Source organism: Bos grunniens, chromosome 19 (genome assembly GCF_055505025.1).
Source record: "Bos grunniens cultivar Pamir isolate PY7600 chromosome 19, Bosgru_T2T1.0, whole genome shotgun sequence".
In the NCBI taxonomy this organism is placed as follows: Eukaryota; Metazoa; Chordata; class Mammalia; order Artiodactyla; family Bovidae; genus Bos; species Bos grunniens.
This window is the reverse complement of record NC_141183.1, coordinates 18,713,073-18,732,062: the sequence shown is the minus strand read 5'-3', so window position 1 is coordinate 18,732,062 and position 18,990 is coordinate 18,713,073.

The window sequence follows — 18,990 nt, the reverse complement described above, 5'->3', positions numbered from 1 at the left end:
AGCAAGCTGTGCCACTCCAGCCTGGCTGCCAACTCACCCATCAGTGCCCATCTCATCACCCACTGGGACCCAGATGAGACCAGTGACCTGCCTGGCTGTCCTTACCTCTCAGGGCCACTGAGGGGGAGGGAGGCAACCAGATCCCCCTCCTCCCAAAGCAGGCAGTGAAACCGAACCTTGCCCAGGCCCTGCGGCCTGGACTTGGGAAGCAGGGCCTACTCTCTGCTCCCAGGATTCCCCGGATCCAGCAGACGTGGACAGGAACCCGCACCTGAGGCAGGGGCTTGAGGGAAGGAAAGTCACTGGGAGGAACTAAACGTATCTTTGGCATAAACTTGTATTCCATTTGCTTTCCTGCTCGCACAATGATGTCCCCACACTTTGCCCCTGGGTGCTGAGTTAAATAATCATCCTGCTCGCCGTGGGTCTGTCTCAGGGTATTAGTTCTGGGGCATCAATCAGTCAATTTGTGCTCTGCCATCTGGGAGCAACCATTTCTATAAAACTAGAAAGGCAAACAAATAATAATAATGAAAAGCTTGGAAAATGGGGAAACTTAGGCCAACTGCTGTTTTCCTGTTTTTCAGTTGTCAGTGCAGCTTTCCACCCCTGTTTTGAGGTCCTGATTAACTCATGCTTTCATGGATTCATTCACATATCTGCTCAACAACCATTACTCATGCAGGTGCCAGGCCGTGTGCTGCGCCCTGGGAGCCAGGGCAAACGCCAGGCAAGGTTCTAGCCTGCACGGTGTTTACGTGAGGACGTGCACGCTCAGTCATTCAGTTGTGTCTGACTCTTTGCGACCCCATGGACTGCAGCCCGCCAGGCTCCTCTGTCCGTGGGATTTTCCAAGCAAGAGTACTGGAGTGGGTTGTCATTTCCTCCTCCAGGGGATCTTCCTGACCCCGGGATGGAATTCAAGTCTCCTGCGTTGGCAGGCAGATTCGTTACCACTGAGGCACCTGGGGAACCCACACATGTAAACACATGCACAACAAGGCCTGGTGCCCCCAGGAGGCCAGGAGGCAATATCTAGGGACCCCGCCTGGCAACCCAGAAGGTCCTGCTCTTGTCACCACTTAGCTGGTGGTCCAGTGGCTGAGAATCTGTGCTTCTAATGAATGGGGCATGGGTTTGAGCCCTGGTTGGGGAACTAAGCTCTCACATGCATGCAACCAGCCCAGCCAAAAAAACACGAAAAAACAAACAACAACAAATCCAGATGTCCTGCTCTTGCAGCCGAATGTTGTGAAAATGACACAGAATCCCTCTCTCGTTCCAGGATCAAAACCCTTCTCATCCCTCTCCACCTCTGCAGGTCTGCCTTCTTGGGCAGCCATGCCCTCTAAGCATGGCGGAAAGAGTGTACATGTGAGACTGACTCTTCGCTTGGACACCCACTGCCCGGGTGACCTCAAGCAAATCGTTCATCGAGTCGCAGTTTCCTTCTCTTTTTAAAATGCAGGGACCTCCCTTGTGGTCCAGTGGTTAAGGATCTGCCTTGCAATGCAAGGGATCCCAGTTGGATCCCTGGTTGGAGAACTAAGATCCCATGTGGCACGGAGCAACTAAGCCCCTGTGTCACAGAGCAACTAAGCCCCTGTGTCACAACTACTGAGCCCACGTACCACCACCAGAGAGTCTGTGCACTGCAATGAAATATCCACATGACGTAATGAAGACCTTGTGTGCTGCAACTAAGACCCAACATGGCTAAATAAATAAATAAATACTAAGAGATAAATAAATAAGTAAAATGCAGTGACTTAATAAATAAATAAAATGCAGTGACTTAAACCTGTCACAGGGGTACCCTTTAGCATCAAATGAGATTAAGTATATAAAACACCAAAGACTAAGTGTATGAACCACCAATAAAGCTAATATTATGTATATTAAGCCTGGCACACTGTGGGGGCCTCAATTCATGCTAGCCTCTTCTTCTACCCCTTTGCCAGAAGTCTGCACTGCTTCTCTCCTCACTGGCAGGGGGAGGAAACTGAGTGGAGGCTTGGGGCTTGGGAAGTCCTGACAGTCATGCACCAGGAATCTGCACTTCATGCAGTCCTCCCAGGAGTCCAGTTCTACTCTGAGGGAAGCCTCTTATTTGCAGGTAAGAAGACTGGAGAGATCTGGCTTTGCCTCCTGGACCACCTGCACATTCCGGAAAACAGCCCCTTTCTTCATTCTGTGTCCACGCTCTCTGGCTCTCAAGTATAAACAAGCATTCTTGTGCGTGTGGTGGTTGTGGGGTGGTGGTGGTGACGATGATGGTGAAGTTGGTGATGGAGGTGACCGTTCTGGTGATAATGGTATTGGTGGGTGGTGGAGATGGTGGTGATGGTGGAGGTGGTGAAGATATTGGTAAGGGTGGTGACGGTGAAGATGGTGATTCAGGTGATGGTGGAGGCTGTGATGTGTTGGTGGGGATGGTGATGTTGGTGAAGTTGGTGATGGAGATGATGGTGGAGGTGAAAATGGTATTGCTGGGGATGGTGCAGTGATGGTGAAGGTGGTGATGGAGGGTGATGGTGGTGATGGTGGAGGTGACGGTGGACGTAAAGATGGTATTGGTGGGGGTGGGGTGGTGATGATGGAAGTCATGGTGGAGGTAATAGTAGTTTGAGTGGTAGAGGTAGTGATAGCAGTGGTAGGAGCTCATTTCAGAATCCTGTGCTCAGATTTTTGGCAGCTGGAAGAAGCCTAGTTCCCGCTGATCTGTTGAGGGCCTACCATGTACCAGGCCCTGTGGGGCTCACTTCATTTCCACAGCAGTGCACAGAGATCACTGTCTCCTCTTACAGATAAGGACACTGAGTTCAAAGAGAACAAGTGACCTGGCTACCAGCTCACAGCTAGTAAGACATGGAAAGCTACTTAAGCCCTGGGTCCTTTGACTCCTGGCCCCAGGTTCCTTCTTATGCCACATGAACAGTAGGGAAATGGAGACCCAGAGAGGTTAATTGATTTACCCAAGGTCACGCAGCAGTGAGAAGCAAAGCCTAGCTGTTTTCTCTGTTCCAGATCTCAGCAAGGGCAGAGGTCTCACTCAGGAGGATGGAAGGACCTCCAATGTATCCCCCTGCAGCCCTGACAGAGGCACAGAGCCCCACCCTCATCAGACCCCCAGGGCAGGTTCTGAATCTACCACCCGTCCTCCTGTGACCCTCTACACTGTCAATTCCAGTCTGCTTCCCCAGCCTCAGAGTGAGACTGACAGACGCCCAGCTGCCGCCTGACCCGTTACACTTGACACCCCTCCCCCAGACCTGACCGTGGGCTCTGGCCTGCTCACTGGGCTGCAGCCACTCTGACTGGCATTGAGCTGGAGGGATGGAAACTAACATCCTCCACCCTCACCCCTGTCTGAGCTCTGAGGTAGTGAGCATGGGGGTCTGATCTTCATCCTTTTCTGGTCCTGGATCTTAGTCTCCTGCTCGAAAAAAAAAAAAAAAATGGATAGCTCCACCTTGACCCCCAGGAATTAGTGAGAAAGGGAAGAGGAGACAAAGAATAGTGCCCAGGTGGCATGTTGTCCAAGGCTCCCTCCCCCAAGAAGCCTGCCAGGACTCATTCCATACAGTTCCACTCTCTCTAACCCCTTCGATCATCCCTTCAGTCTCAAAGCTGTGTGTCTGACTCTATCTGAGTCACAGTGATGATGGTGTGGAGACGATGATGATGGTGATGAAGGAAGGGGCAGTGGAGGTGGTGGTGACAGTGGTGGCGATGGTGATGATCAGAGTAAGGTCGGGCCTCCTGGAGGGAAGGGGGTTGACTGGTCACTACCTTCCTCTCCATCTTCCCCCACCTCTTTAGTAATAGCTACTATTATTGAGTGTCATTCACAATATAGGTGCATGCTCAGTACTTTATATGTAACAGTTCATTTAACCTTCCCAACAACCCAATGAGGCAGTACTAATATTTTAGAGATGAGACGGCTGAGGTAGAGTGAGGTTAAGTAACTTTCCTGAGATCAACAACTAGCAAATAGCAGAGCCTAGACTCAGACCCAGCCCCCACCAGAGTCTTCTTTTTAAACTTTTTATTTTGTATTGGGGTATAACTAATTAGGGCTTCCCTGGTGGCTCAGAGGTTAAAGCGTCTACCTGGAATGCAGGAGACCCGGGTTCAATCCCTGGGTCGGGAAGATCCCCTGGAGAAGGAAATGGCAACCCATTCCGGTACTCTTACCTGGAGAATCCCATGGACAGAGGAGCCTGGTAGGCTACAGTCCATGGGGTCACAAAGAGTCGGACATAACTAATTAAAAGACGCTTGCTCCTTGGAAGAAAAGTTATGACAAACCTAGCGAGCATATAAAAAGCAGAGGCATTACTTTGCCAACAAAGGTCCATGTAGTCAAAGCTATGATTTTTCCAATAGTCATGTATGAATGTGAGAGTTCAACTATAAAGAAAGCTGAGCGCTGAAGAATTGATGCTTTTGAACTGTGGTGTTGGGGAAGACTCTTGAGCATTCCTTGGACTGCAAGGAGGTCAAACCTAGTCAATCCTAAAGGAAATCAATCCTGAATATTCATTGGAAGGACTGATGCTGAAGCTGAAACTCCAATACTTTGGCCACCTGATGGGAAGAACTGACTCATTGGAAAAGACCCTGATGCTGGGAAAGATTGAAGGCAGGAGGGACAACAGAGGATGAGATGGTTGGATGGCGTTACCAATGAGATGGACATGAGTTTGAGTAAGCTCTGGGAGTTGGTGATGAACAAGGAAGTCTGGCATGCTGCAGTCCATGGGGTCGCAAAGAATCGGACATGACTGAGTGACTGAAATGAACTGAACTCATCTCATAACTAATGAACACAATTGTGATAGTTTCAGGTAAACAGCAAAGGGACTCATACATACACACGTATCCATTCTCCCCCAAACTCCCGTCCCATACAGGCTGCCACATAACATTGAGCAGAGTTCCATGTGCTATACAGTAGGTCCTTGTTGGTTATCCATTTTGTTTCTTTATTTATGGCTGCACTGGATCGTCATTGCTGCGCTTGGGCTTTCTCTAGTTTTGGTAAGCTCCTCTCTAGTTGTGGTGTATGGGCTTCTCCTTACAGTGGCTTCTTTTGTCGCGAAGCACACAGGCTCTCATAGTTGCTTCCCGTGGCTCAGTAGTTGCAGCTCTTGAGTTCCAGAGAGGAGGCTCAGTAGTTGTGGTGCAGGGGCTCAGTTGCCCACGGTATGTGGGATCTTCCCGGACCAGGGATCCAATCTGTGTCCCCTGCATTGCAAGGTAGATTCTTAACCGCTGGACCACCAGGGAAGCCCTGGTTATCCATTTTACATGTAGCAGAGTGTATATGTCCATCCCAAACTCTCTGTCCCTTGCCCGCATCCTTCCCCTCACAACCTACAAGCACTAAGTTCATTCTCTAAGTGTAGGTCTGTTCCTGTTTTACAAGTAAGTTCATTTGTGTCATTTCTTTAAAGGATGTCACACAATATTTCTCTTTCTCTGTCTGACCTACTTCATTCACTCAGTGTGACAATCTCTAGGTCCATGCATGCATGCTGCAAATGGCATTGTTTCATTCTTTTTTAACGGCTGAGTAATATTCCATTGTATATACGTACCACATCTTCTTTATCCATTCTTTTGTCGATGGACATTAGGCTGCTTCCATGTCTTGGCTATTGTAAACAGTGCTGCAATGAACACCGGGGTGCATGTATCCTTTTGGATCATGATTTTCTTCAGATACATGCCCAGGAATGGGAATGCAGGACCATATGGCAGTTCTATTTTTAGTTTTTAAGGACCGCCCCCCCATACTGTTCTCCATAGGGGCTGTACCAATTTACATTCCCAACAATGGTATGGGAGGGTTCCCTTCTTTCCACACCCTCTACAGCGTTTATTCTTTGTGGATTTGTTGATGATGGCCATTTTGACTGGCCCTACCAGAGACTTGACTCCTGCCCTCTACTTCTGCTTTCGGAGGACAGAGCTCTACACAGGGGAGGAGAGCTGGTGGATAAGTTTGTGTGCATGTCTGGGACTTTGGGGGGCTCTGCTGTCTTGGGGCTTCCATGGCCAGCTGCTGCTGCTGCTAAGTCACTTCAGTCATGTCCGACTCTGTGCGACCCCATAGACGGTAGCCCACCAGGCTTCCCCGTCCCTGGGATTCTCCAGGCAAGAACACTGGAGTGGGTTGCCATTTCCTTCTCCAATGCATTAAAGTGAAAAGTGAAAGTGAAGTCGCTCAGTTGTGTCCGACTCTGTGGGACCCCATGGACTGCAGTTCACCAGGCTCCTCTGTCCATGGGATTTTCCAGGCAAGAGTACTGGAGTGGGGTGCCATTGCCTTCTCTGTCCATGGCCAGCAGGGCCATTCTATTTTCTTGCCTTAACATCTCTCAGGAGCCCTGACGGGGAAGGTGAGGATCATGGGGTAGGAGAGGGGCTGAGTTTCACCAAAGAGCAGTCACATGGGGAGGGTGAGGGGCTCTGCCTGGTTCACGGCAGGCGGCTCACCCCAGCTCCTGGCTCCAGCTCCCGCCCTCGGGAGCTCCATCCTGCTGGCCTCTCTCCCTCCCAGGATCTCATTATATCCCTAAGAGAAACTGACAGCCTCAATATCTTACTTTGCAAATATAGTTTATTCCTTCAATAAAGCCGCCTGCGCAGGGGAATGTTTAAGCCCCGCTCTCCCCCGAGAGCCTCATTTGAATTTCTAAAGTCTTTAGCCGGCTCCTCCAATAGGGCGGCTGGGCAATGAAAACGCAGCCACTTAGGGGTGTGCATTTCCTGTCCGGTCCGGTCTCTGCCAGGACACAAGAGCTGAACTGACTGAAATAAGAACCCTGGCTACCAGGATGCTGGGGGTAGGCGGAGGCAGGAAGGCCTTGGCACGGGCCTGAGCACCCAGGGACCCCTCCACAGAGAGTCTATGTTCAGGGACCTCTAGAGAGCATCTCTTAGGTGAGGATGGTCCCCCAGAGGCACAGCCCACCTATCCTGGGGTGGTGAGGCCGCCCCCCTGGCCCGATCCTTCTCTCTAGGGCAGCTCCTACCCCTGGCCCCTATGGGAGTCTCTAATTAAAGGACCGGCACGCCCCTCGGGGACTCATTAGGCCCGCTGTGCAGAGAACATTTAATCATTGCTCAAAGCATCGATTGGAAAATCAATTTCTTTGTCTCTCCGCACGCGGCGCTGGAGAAGTGGGGGGAGCACTGACCTCCTTCTGCTGCCATGTAAAGTGCTGCACATTTAATCAGAGAACAGAAATCAATTAGCCACTTACGAGGTTGGCTTTAGTTACCGAGTCGGCATGGCCTGCGCCACTGCTCAGCAACTGAGGGAAGCGAATCTCCTTACTCCCCGCCTGACCAGCCGCTCCAGAGCATCCCAACAGCTCTCCGGGGTCCCCTTCCCAAACTGAATACCCATGGTGAGACAGACCCCCCAAGAGCCCCATGGAAGTCCTGGGAAGGCTCCTGGAACCCCAAGCTCACAGTCACAGCCCCCCAGGCTGACCCCCTTCCCTCTAACCTCGACTCCCTGTGCTCAGCTCTTCAGTCCCGTGAAGCCAAGTGGAGACTCAGCAGAGGCCAGTTCAAATCTCAGCTTTGCTTTCTGCTAGCTCCAGCAACTTCAGGGAAATTTCTTGACCCTGCTGAGCCTCAGTTACCCTGGGGAGCACTTTACTCATGAAATGGGAGTAATAACAGTACTTGCCTCACCAGAAGGGGTGAAAATTCTAAGAGACCCTCTGAAGCACCTAGCAGAGTTGAAGCTCAGAGAGAACTTTGCACTCACACCCACAGGGCAGGTGTGGTTGGGCAGTCAGGTGGATCAGAGAGGGGACAGTGAGAGGGTGGGGGGCTGGGGGGGGTCCCAGGGCTGCCCTCACCCTCCCATTTCCCATCACTCTCTGGGGGGTTGACTCTGAGTCACGCCCACTCCCCCCTCCCATCTGTGCAGCCTCACCTGAGATGACCGAGTCCCCTTGATCCCCACTCCTACCCCCCACTGTTTCAGGGGTACAAGCTTTCCGGCGACGTCTCACGCACCCAGAGTTACACACAGCCAATTACACAGAGTTGTACACAGTCTGCACGCCCCATTACACACAGTTTCACAGAGTTTCTCCCACAGTTTCAGCCTCAGCTTTGTCTCCCGCGTGACACACGCCACGTCCTGAATCCACACACTGCCCACCGCCCCCCCCACCGACCCGACGCTTGCACACACGTGGTCATCACTCTCAGGCTCACCTGCTGGCCCCCTGCCCCACAGAGGTGCTCACCGGAGGCACACGTGCTTACACACGCACACACACACATGCACGCTCACTCCCGTTCCGTAATAATATTAGACATGCCATTTCTTTTGCATGACAGTTCCAGTGGAGATGCTCAGAGCTGTCACTTGGATGAAAAATAATGCATAATCCTCGTCTTCCTTCCTTCCCTTCCCTTCCCTTTCTTTCTTCCCTGTTTAATGAGCTCCTAAAAATATTCCTTGCTGTCTCGCCACCGCCACCAAGGCTGTGGGCTAAGTGTGAGTCAAGCCTCCCTACCCCCTGCCCCCCTCCAACCCCTCCCCTGATCCCCTGGGTGGGCTTCAGGGTGAAAGGTCAAGGGCGACCTCAGGGCCTGGTCAAGCCAAGGTCAGGCAGAACTCTCATCCACCCCAGCTGCTGCTGCTGCTGCTAAGTCACGTCAGTTGTGTCAGACTCTGAAGCCTCCCCAAATCTCTGACTCCCTACTGCTCCTCCCCCTCCTAGCTAGGCCACTGGAACTGGGCAGGAAGAGGCAGGGGAGACATGGGTGGGAAGACAGGCAGGAGTGCCCTCTGGTACCTGACCACCTCCCTAGCTCCAGACCAATTTCACAGGAACCCCCTTCATCACCTCTCCCACCTCTGAGGGAGAGGCCTGCACTTAGCTGAGGCCCCTTCTCCACCTCCCTGCACTCCTGCCTCACTCTGCTTCCCAGGACTCCTTCCCAGAGGAGAAAGGAGGAAGGAACTCCTCTGAAACCCCAGCTTCTACTTGCACCTGAGCCAACCCTGCTGGGCAAACTGCAATTGTCACAACATTCTCCAATTCATTCTTCAAGCCCCAGACCACAGTCACCTCCTCTTTGAAGTCTTCCTGATTCACGTGGAAGGACATGCTGTACACACTTTCATAATATTAAACATACTGAGAAGAGGCCATTGCGTGTCTTTCCCAGTGGGAACTTTGTCTCTCTATGGGACTCTGTCTTCTCTATGTTTTGTTTCCTCATTTCTGTGGGTCACACTCACCCTATTTAAGCCCTTTCAGGCTGTGAAGTAGGCCTTGCCCGCTTGGAAGGATGGACAGATGGGAGGTGATGTGAAGGGAGGAGCTCAGGGTCATGAGTCAGGGGCCTGAATGCTCACCTGGTTTTGCTGAACATTCACTGTGACTTTGGGAAGTGCAGAAGCCCTCTCTGAGCCTCAGTTTCTCTATCTGTAAAATGGGAGAGTGGGACTGTGCTGTGTCTGAGGTTTCTGGCAGCTCCAACAATCCTCATTCTACAATTCTCCGTGGTGTCAGATGGAGTAACCCTGTCTGCAGCCTCTGAGACCCTGGGACTGTGGTGAGCCTGCAGGGACCATCGCCACAGCTCTCTGGGCTGGGCTTTGTCTCCTCGCCTTTCCTCTGCTTCCCTCCTCTTCTACTATTTCTTCGTTCATCTCCTTAATTCCACTTCTACATCTTCCTTTCCTTCTCTGTAGCGCCCCGCCTTTTTTTTTTTACTTTTTCAGGGCCTGCATCCTACCCTTTAGGAGCTCAGAGCTAGTGCCCCCGCCTTTGCCTGCCTTCCCTTCCCCAGCCCCACCTGCTTCGAAAGCCCCCTCCCATGGGCCTCCCCATCTCCTCCCAGCAGCTCCAGTCCCGAAAGGTTAAGCTAATAGCAGCTCCTTTCCCATCAGCTGCTCTTGTTTGCTCTACATAATTGCAGGAGAAGGGGACTGGGAGGGGGACCGGACCCTCTGAGTGGTAGCGGGTATAGAGAGAGGGGGCTATGCAGCCTTGTCCCCGGGAAGGGGGGGCCTGTGGGCAGGTGGCACTTGTGAGAACGGAATGGTGGGCTCTATGGGAGCTGATCACATGGGGCAAGGATTGGGCAGAAGGCCCAGCAGTGGCAGAGCTGCCTGGAGAAGGGGGAATGGATCCAGAGAAGAGGTCAGAGACCTTGCTGCCCCTGGGCAGGAAATAATAGCAACAATAACAAGAGTCCTGAGGACTTCCCTGGTGGTCCAGCAGCTAAGAGTCCGAGCTCCCAATGCAGGGTGCCCAGGGTTTGATCTCTGGTCTGGGAACTAGATCCCACTTGCTGCAACTAAAACCTGATGCAGTCAAATACATACATAAATAAAAATAAGTATTAAAATAAACAGACAGAGAAACAAAAAGCAGGAGTCACGAGTCATGTTTCCCAAGCACTTCCTGCGTGCCAGGCACTTTACTGGCTTTATCTCCTTGGTCTTCATAACAACCCCAGAAGGCAGTTTAGCTCTTGTGTCCTTTTATCCTCTTGTGCCCATTTTACAGAAAACTGAGGCTCCAGGAGGTAAAATTGATGCCTAAGGTCACATGTCGCTTAGTGGCAGAGCCTCAAGATACTGCTCTGTATCATTCCTTCTGCTCAGAGAGGGTCAGCACTTACTGGGACCCAGGGGGCCTTTGGGTCCAATCCACCCATCATCCAGAGGGACAGAGGGAAAGGGACTTGCCCAGAGTCCCAGAGCAAGTTGTCACCGCAGCTGTTGAGGATTTGAGTCTGATGCAGAGGGCGTGTCTCCCCATTTAAGCCTATCCCCCTGGAGATTTCCTGTGGCTGGGATGCTCAGGCGACGGGGGATGAGGGAGACCTACGGGCCTCCCTGGGAAGAGGGCATGGACCCCAAGCAGGCGTAGCGTGCACACGTGTGCTCCGTAAAGGAGGCACACCTGGAGAATGCCACCTCTTGGCCAGGGAGTGGCAGCCCTGGCCTGCCGGTTTGAGCATCTTCAATAATTCACCAGGGACAGAGCTGTGAGCAGAGGATGGGGTGGGGAGTGGCACAGCCAGCAGTGCTGAATTTAGGCCAGCACTGGAAAGGCGGAGACTAGAAGTCAGCATGCCTGGTCCTCAGCCTGAGCCCTCTCAGCTGCAGACCTGGGGCCGTGCTGGCCTCCACCTTCCTGCCTCCGCTCTCAGGTTTGGGGCACTGCCTATCTGCTCCAATCAGGACAACTTTCCTCTTGTTTTCTGCCCCAGGGATGGATACTCTGGGGGTAGGCACTGTCTCCCCCTTTAGACTTGAGGGCTCCGCAAGGCAGAGACTATATCTCTCTTATCAAATCGGGCTCCCAGGGCAGGAACTGAGTCTTCCCCGTTAAACCAACCTTCACCTAAGGCAGAGATCGTGCTTCCCCCAACAGATTCCTCCCCGCCCCCAGCCTCTGCCCCTGTGATCTGAGGGTCGCAGCAGCTCTAGCTTTGGCTCCATCCTGAACCCCACCCCCAGCCCCACCTCCCAGCAGTGAGTTATCCTGTCCTTTCCTGGCTTCTGCCCAAGGGCCGACCGGTTTTTCCTTGCAGGTACCTGCTCCCCATGGGAGCAGCTCTCCCAAGCTGTCACTCTTCCTTCAGCCTGGCCCCTTATCCAGGATGGTCAACAGAGCCACCACACCTTGCTCTTCATGGGAACCATCCAAATGCCCCTGGCTGGTTATGGTTATTTCCCACCATTCACATCACTCAGGGGACCCTGATGACCATATAGGGGCAGGGCTGGTGGGAGGAGGGTGCCTCAGAGACCATCTTTTTTGCGAGGAGGGTCTTCCAAATTCTACTTGGACACCTCCAGTCCATGGCATTCAGTGCCTCTGGAAGTAGGGAAGCTTTCTTTTATGGAGACAGCCTGGTTTTCTGGACAAATTGTCCCCAATGGAAGCCAAAATCCATCTCCTTGTGACCGCCCCATGCGAACTTGGTGTTCCCTTCACGTCTGCCTGCAAATCTGTGGCTTTTCCAAAGCTGGGGTGCTCCATTCAAGAATGGCATCTCACTGCCTACCGGGGGTCCCCCAACACCCACATCTGCAGCTCATTGCATGCCCAGAAGCATGTCCTCCCCTCTCCCCTCAGCACTTTAAGGGGCAGCTGTGAAGGGCCAGGTGAGCAGATGGTCTCATTTGTATTCTGAGTGGCCAGGCTATGCCATCGCTTTCTCCATGAGAACCCCATCCTCTCCCCCGATTCCATCTTTTGAAACTTCTCCCAGCATCAATAATGGGAATCGAATCATCAATGAGCATCCTGGCCTTGAGGCCCACAGCCCCTGTGGAGCTTTGCTGCATCCCTAAGCACTCCAGCTCCCAACCTGCTCCATCCCCCATGCCCCAGGCATTGCTTCTAGGTTGGCCACAATCCCAAGAGACTAAGCTCCCCACCTCAGCCCCAGGACAGCTTTGCTATGACTAAGCCAGGAGTGTAGTCTGGGGCTGGAGGAGACCCTGGGGCAGGGAACCAGGAGCTGAGCTTCAGCTGCTTTATCAGTTACCATGCAAAGTCACACAGAGCCTGCCATGCCCTCAGACTGGAAACTGACCGCTTTGTCCTGGTGGCTCAGACTGTAAAGCGTCTGCGTACAAAGCAGGAGACCCGGGTTCAATCCCTGGGTTGGGAAGATCTCCTGGAGAAGGAAATGGCAACCCACTCCAGTATTCTGGCCTGGAAAATCCCATGGACGGAGGAACCTGGTAGGCTACAGTCCATGGGGTCGCAGAGTCGAACACTACTGAGTAACTTTACTTTCACTTGCACTTCACATATTGACTTTTCAACATCTACTCTTTATTTTTAAATTTAATGTATTTTAGTTTTAGCTGCACTAGGTCTTCATTGCTGAGTTCGGGCTTTTTCTGGTGTGGTGTGCAGGCTTCTCATCACAGTGGTTTCTCATGTTGCGGTGCATGGGCTCAGTAGTTGTGACACCTAGGCTTAGTTGCTCTGAGGTATATGAGATCTTCCCGGACCAGGGATCGAACTTGTGTCCCCTGCACTGGCAGGCAGATTCTTAACCACTGGACCACCAAGGAAATCCCAACATCTACCTCTTAACACTGATGAATCAAGTGACCATACTGACCCAGCAGTACTGACGACCTGTCAACCCAGCCCAGGCTCCCAACACTGATGACCCAATGAACTGTCCAATATCTGCCACTCCTACTGGCCTGACATCAATGTGCTTTGCTGTTCAATTGCTCAGTCATGTCCGACTTTTTGCGATCCCATGGACTGCAGTGCCCTAGACTTCCCTGTCCTTCACCATCTCCCAGAGCTTGCTCAAACTCATGTCCATTGAGTCGGTGATGCCATCCAACCATCTCATCCTCTGTCATCCCCTTCTCCTCCTGCCTTCAATCTTTCCCCGCATCAGGGTCTTTTCCTCTTTGCATCAGGTGGCCAAAGTATTGGAGCTTCAGCTTTAGCATCAGTACTTCCAATGAATATTCAGAGTTGATTTCCATTAGGATTGATTGGTTTGATCTCCTTGCAGTGCAAGGGATTCTCAAGAGTCTTCTCCAGCACCACAGCTTGAAGGCATCAGTTCTTCCGAGCTCAGCCATTTTTATTGTCCAGCTCTCACATCCGTATATGACTACTGGAAAAACTATAGCTTCGACTATTCAGACCTTAGTAGGCAAAGTAATGTCTCTGCATTTTAATAAGCTATCTAGGTTTGTCATAGCTTTTCTTCCAAGGAGCAAGCGTCTTTTGATTTCATGGCTACAGTCACCATCTGCAGTGATTTTGGAGCCCAAGAAAATAGTTTATCACTGTTTTCATTTTCTCCCCATCTATTTGCATGAAGTAATGGGACCAGATGCCATGATCTTAGTTTTCTGAATGTTGAGTTTTAAGCCAGCTTTTTCACTCTCCTCTTTCACCTTCATCAAGAGGCTCTTTAGTTCCTCTTTGCTTTCTGCCATAAGGGTGGTATCATCTGCGTATCTGAGGTTATTGATATTTCTCCCAACAACCTTGATTCCAGCTTGTGCTTCATCCAGCCCGGCATTTTGCATGAGGTATTCTGCATATAAGTTAAATAAGCAGGCTAATACGCTCTTTTATCACTGGCTGCACATCACCAACGTGTTTACCTCAACATCCAGGAATGACCCTCTGTACAGATCTCTCAAACTAACCACCTAGGTTGACCCCTCTTCACTGACCATGTAAGATGCTACCTAACAAGGTCCCCACTCCCATCACTGACTACTTGCTGTTGCTTGCTTTCTGCTGGACTCTGTGCTTTTGCAGCTCTTCAGATGTCTGCTGGTCACAGTTAGACTGCCCTAACCCTGACCAGCACTAATCTGAACTTCCACCAGCTCCTGGGACCCATCCGGTCAGCCTGCAGTGGCGCCTTTGGGTCTCTTGTCCTGTTCCTCTCCATCTGACCAGCCCAACAACTCGTCTAAGCCAGCACTGCAGAGCGTGATTGGGAAGGGCTTTTCTCACTGTCCTGAGCTGTCCTCAGAGAAGTCTGGCTGCTGCTTGCTGGACACCTCCATCACCCTCCCAACTCCCAAGTTAGGATGTTAGTTGCCAGAAGTGACCATCTATGGCAGGTCATGGCTTGAGGCTGGGCTGAAAAGTCCCAAGATTGCTTCCCTGGAGACCTCCCTGGTGGTCCAGTGACTAAGACTCTGCCCTCCCAATGCAGGGCCCCAGGTTCGATCCCTAGTCAGGGAGCTAGATTCCACATACAACAACTAAAAATCATGACTGCCAGAATGAAAATCGGAGATCCCCTGTGCTGAAACAAACTCAAAACAGCCAAGTAAAAATAAACAATAAATAAACAAATACTCAGAAAAAAAGATTGCCACCCTTGATGTGACCTGTAGGTGGAAGGGGGCACCTTCTGTGCCCACTTCCTCCTAGACCCAGACTTCAAGGAGAACGAGTCAGGGGAGGCTCTGAGAAGGGGTGGAGGATAGATGCAGAGGGGGCCTGTAAGGGCAGGGGATGGGCGCTGACCTGGGCAAGGGGAGGAGGAAGCAAGGAGCTAAGAAACGGCGAGGACAGGAAGGAAGATGAGAGGGGGCAGCGGGCACGGTTGTCAGCATGTGGCATGTGTGCTGCCCAGCCCCTGCCGTCTGTCCTGCTGCCCTTACTTAATGAAAGGCTCCGTGGAGACTCCAACAGGCCACTGTGTGTGATCCCCCTTCATCAAATCCTCAGAATGGGGGCCATTAATTAATTGAGGGAGCAGCTGCTCTGGGGCCAAGTGACAGGAAATCACTCTGTCCCTGGAAGCTCTGGTCCAGCCCTGGCCTCAGGGTTAGGTGGCTGTCTGTCCATCTTCATCCTCTGCAGGGCCCATCCAGGGACCTGCGTGAGCCAACTGCAATCCCTGCCTATTGCCATCCTTGGTAGCGGGGCCCAGGAGAATCCATATCCCAGATGGGAAACCAGATCCTGGATTTGATTCTGATAGGCTATTGTATCCACGGTGAAGTCACATCCTTCAGTTTCTCTCTTTATTTAAAATTTTTTAAAATTTATCTATGGCTGTTTGGGTCTTCGTTGCTGCCCGCCGTCTTCCTCTAGTTGTGGCAAGCAGGGACTACTCTCTAGTCGTGATACACAGGCTACTCATCGCAGCGGCTTCTCTTGTTGCAGAGTACGGGACTGTAGAGCGAGTGCTCAGCAGTCGTGGTGCATGGGCTCAGGTGCTCCTCGGTATGTGGGATCTGTCCGGACCAGTGATCGAACCCGTGTCCCCTACATTGGCAGGCAGGGTTCTTAACCACTGAACCACCAGGGAAGTCCATGTCCTTCACTTCCCCCATCATTCCAATGAGGAGGCTCAGTTCCTCCCTCAAGGAACTTTGCTGCCCCAGGCGCCCTGAGGGGTGATGTCCGGGCTCCTCCCTTCCCTTCCTGGGCACGGCCCCAGGGCTGAGCCTGGTAAAGTCTCCTGTATTCTGGACCCTTTTTCTACTCTCTAGCCCCATCTTGGGGACCCAAGGAGAGTCACTGTCTGCCCAGGTGGTTGGAGGGGTGGGGATGGAGGGGATCGGGACTTCGCTTAAAAGGAGGGTGGGCTCTCAGGGGTGGAAAGCTGCCCAGGGTCTGCTGGCTCGGAACAGAGGGCAAATCAGGGAAAACATGGGGGTCTTCTGAGCTGAAGGAATTGGAACTGGAGGAAAAGGAAGACCGAACAGGAGTCAAGATACCTGTCACCCCCAGACGGTGGGATAGAAACTCCTAGGGTGATGCCAGGACTGCTTCCACCACTAGAACTTTCTGAGCAAGTTTAGTCGCTAAGTCATGTCTGACTCTTGTGACTCCATGGACTGTAGCCTGCCAGGCTTCTCTGTTTGTGGAATTTTCCAAACAAGAATACTGGACTGGGTTGCTATTTCCTTCTCCAGGGGATCTTCCTGACCCAGGGATCGAACCTGCATCTCCTGCATTGACAGGTGGGGTCTTTACTGCTAGCAGGGAAGGGAGCCAGCAGGGAAGCCCTGCTGCTGTGGTGCCTTCTAGCTCCATGACTCTCTGAGGCCTAAGACTGACCACGGAGCAAACATCTGCTGTACTGTCTGCTGTGGGGGTGAGGATGACAGAGATGGTTAAAACATGGCCCCTGGTAATTCCCCGGTGGTCCAGCAGTTAGGACTTTGCGCTTTCACTGCTGAGGGCCCGGGTTCGATTGACCCCTGGTCGGTGAACTGAGATCCCACAAACCCCTCAGCATAGTCAAAAAAAAAAAAAGATGTTGGCTCCTGACGGCCAGGTCCCTGCTTTTCCACACTCTTGACGAAGAAAGCACAGGAGTTCAGCCTTCTATGGACCTCTGCGTGTGAACATTTCACATTCACACACACTCAAGGGAGATGGCAGGAGTGAAGTGTGGGTCCTGTATGGGTCTGACCATAGGAGGTCAAGAAAAGAAGGAGGCTGCCAACAGCCAGGAGGTATCAGCTGGAGGCAAGAGTTAGTTGAGTCTGGGTCTTCAGGACTGCATAAGACATGGATTTCTGGAGAGTTGATGGAAAAGACCCTCCAGGAAGAGGAAACAGCCTTGCAGACAAAGAGGGAAAGCTGGGAAGCCCTGAGGGGGAACATGGAACCAGTTCTAAGAAGCCTAGCGTGCAGGCGAAACTGAAGGAAGTGGGTAGGGGACGTCTTGAACACTCTTTCACGGCATGAACGTTATTTTCTTTCTTCTGGCTGCGGCATGCAGCCTGCGGCCCAACCAAGGATAGAACCCCAGCAACGGCAGTGAAAGCTCGGAATCCTAATCACTAGGCCTCTAGGAAAGTCCCTGAACACTACTTCCTAATCCCCAAATCAGAGCATTGGTGTGATTGGTCAAGTGTGCTTCAGGGCCTGATGGGGCCAGATGTTTGAAATATGGGTCATCTTGGAAAAGCAGGCACTTTTGGCTGTGCAATGTTTATTTCTTGTGTCTTTTTCCTCTTTTCCCTGTGGCAGGTCACACCAGTTAGATTCTGGGGCCTGTCTTCCAGGAAACCTCATCCCCAGGGGCAGACAGAAGTGGGAGTGTGACTCTCCCAGGCACACAGTCAAGGCCCTGGCACCTCTGAGGCTCGGGGGCCTGCCTCCTGGCTTTACCAGCCTGCCTTCGGCCGAGCTGCCCTTTCCACTTCTCTAGTTAAAACCCAATCCCGTTCATGCTGGTCCCAGGGCTCCCCCCAACAGGACAGAAATCAATGAGCAATTTGCTGCTATTTGTAGATCTCCTTTCTCTGCCGGCCCTCGACCCCAGCCAGTCCTGACCAGGTTCGGCCCTGCCTCCCTCTTCAGTCAGATGAAATGGCAATGCGCCCAGCCACGTGCGACTTGGCACCTGGTACCTGGGGGTGGGGATGGGGTAGGGGTGGGAATGGATCAGTCTGGAGCCCGCTGTGGCAGGCAGAGCAGATTCTCTCCCTGCGTAAACCCCTGAGAATCTAGAGGAAATAAGGACACAGCAAAGGACTGACTGGCCCAGGAATCTGTTTTGTTTTTTTTTAATTTTGCTTATTTGGCTGGGCCGGGTCTTAGTTATGACAAGCGGGATCTTTAGTGATCTTCATGTGAACTCTTAGCTACAGATTGTGGACTGTAGTTCCCTGACCAGGGATCAAACCTGGGCCCTCTGCATTGGGAGCACGGAGTCTTAGCCACTGGATCCTGGGATTTGTATTTTTAAACTAATCTTATTTATTTATATTTGACTGGCTGGGTCTTCATTGCTGTGCAGACTTTTCTCTAGTTGCAGTGAGCAGGGGCTACTCTAGTTGAGGTGTGCGGGCTTCTCATTGTCGCAGCTTCTCTTGCTGTGGAGCTCTGGCTTTAGGGCACTCGGGCTTCAGGAGTTGTGGCACATGGGCTCAGTAGTTACGGCTCATGGGCTCTAGAACACAGGCCCAATGGTTGTGGCATTGGCTTAGTTGCTCCGTGGCAGGTGGGATCTTCCCAGATCAGGGATCAAATCCGTGTCTTCTGAACTGGCAGGCGGACTTCACCACTGAGCCACCAGGAAAGCCCTGGAATCTGTATTTTTAAACTGCCCCCCGAGGGATTCAGATGGGGCTGGTACAGGTATTGCTGGGAAATTAACAGTATTGGCCATTGTCAGCCTCCTTTCCACCTGCTAGCTGTGTGGTCTCACTGACCTTCTCGATGTCTCAGCCTCCCCATCTGTAAAATGAGGGCAACAGTAGCTCCAGCCTCTGAGGCTTATCCAGAGGATTAACAGGGAAAATGCAGGCACAGGGCTTAATTCAAAGCCTAGTACTTAATAGGCATTCAATAAATGATTGATGACCATAGCAAGCAAGTCTGAGGGCTCTGAGCACCAGTAGACTGGCCTTCCTTGGGGGTTGCTGAGTGGGTAAGCCTGGTACCTGCCCCAGAGCAGAATGCCCATGCCCCCTCCCACTACACTGAAGGCTCATTACCAGTC